At 36.9% G+C, this 1,438-nt stretch overlaps 1 protein-coding gene across 3 annotated transcripts in view; it reads right to left on the bottom strand.

The window, feature by feature from the left end:
- The window catches only part of Ppp4r1 (protein phosphatase 4 regulatory subunit 1), a 54,497-nt gene that overhangs the window by 32,542 nt on the left and 20,517 nt on the right, over positions 1–1,438 (bottom strand). The gene's annotated exons all lie outside the window — the stretch shown is intronic.

Here is a 1,438-nt window from a genome sequence, read left to right as displayed (position 1 = left end):
AAAAAAAAAAAAAAAAAAAAAGCATACATACAGGCAAATTCAAAAGAAAACAAGTGGGTGAAAGACACTAGCATGCCAGTATCCAGTCATCACATCAGATATGAGGATTACTAGGTTAAGCAGCCATCGATCGCACCAGACCTCAAGAGACCTATAGCGCCTATGAATGGCTGTGTTTCTAGTCACCTTAACATAAATATATATGAATGTATCCAGTGGAATTCCAAATCTTAATCTAACCTTAAATAGAAAATGCACTGGCATTTTACAAAACTAGAGTCCTAGCAACAAACCACATTTCATTATACTGTATAATGTGAGATGACTTCTCTTGAATAAAAAAAAAAAAAATCCAATTTTAAAACACAAGCATATACTCATACTTTTCTTCATAGGTGCCAGTTATGAAGTTAACAATGATTTATCTCCATATATTTAAAAAGCAAAAAGGATCACAGTTGTAGTTTCAGAAAGAATGAAGTCAGAAACTTTTCTTCCTTTAGAGTTCGCTTAGGCAAACAGAGAAAAGCAGCAGTAAATTCTAGAGACAGTCAATGTATAAATGTATGTAGTTATTACAGGTCTATTCAATAAATGCTGCTGTCAACGGGCCACCTTTAAAATACAAGAAAGGCTGGAAAGATAGGTCAGCAGTTCAGAGTTCTTACTGTTCTTCAAGAGGACCTGGTCTACAAAATGAGTGCCAGGATAGTCAGGACTATACAGAGAAACCCTGTCTCGAAAAACCAAAAAAAAAGAAAAAGAGAGAGAGAGGGAAGCAAATACAGAATTCCTGAGGGCCCACTAAATGAACTCTCAGTCTCTAAGGGACATAAAAATGAGCCCTTGGCAAAAACAGGTAAGACACAGGGAAGGACTGTCAAACCAAGTCTTCAACAATCAGAGAGGCCTATATCTCTTCAAACACTCTAAAGAAACAGTATCAGGAAACACAACCAAAGAAATAACACAACAGGACATGAAAAACCAAGACAACATGAAAATAGACTCTGAAGCTTCTGAAAAAAGCTATCATTACCAGCAACAAACCCTCAGTGTTCTTGGTTACATAGCAAGTTCAAGGCCAACTGGACTACATGAATCCTATATCAAACACACACATAGACATACAACCAAAAGTAAACTTTAAAAAAGATTTGTTAAGACAGGGATAAAACAATATTTCAAAAGTCCATGGCTGTATTTTATTTTTCTGACAGAACGAACCCTCAAATGCTGAAGGGTATGTCACATTGTAACCCCTGAGTTACTGTTATTTACTGGGGAAAAAAGCTGTTTCTAGTTGTGCTGTTGCTTAGCCTTAGCACATGCCTTCAGGGTTATACCTTACTTTGACCTCTGCACACATGTACATGCACAAACCACATATACGTTGCCTTAAAATATCATGTTCTGGGGCTGGTGAGATGGCTCAGCG

Source organism: Mus pahari, chromosome 18, assembly GCF_900095145.1.
Source record: "Mus pahari chromosome 18, PAHARI_EIJ_v1.1, whole genome shotgun sequence".
NCBI lineage: Eukaryota > Metazoa > Chordata > Mammalia > Rodentia > Muridae > Mus > Mus pahari.
This window is presented reverse-complemented; position numbering and strand designations above follow the sequence as displayed.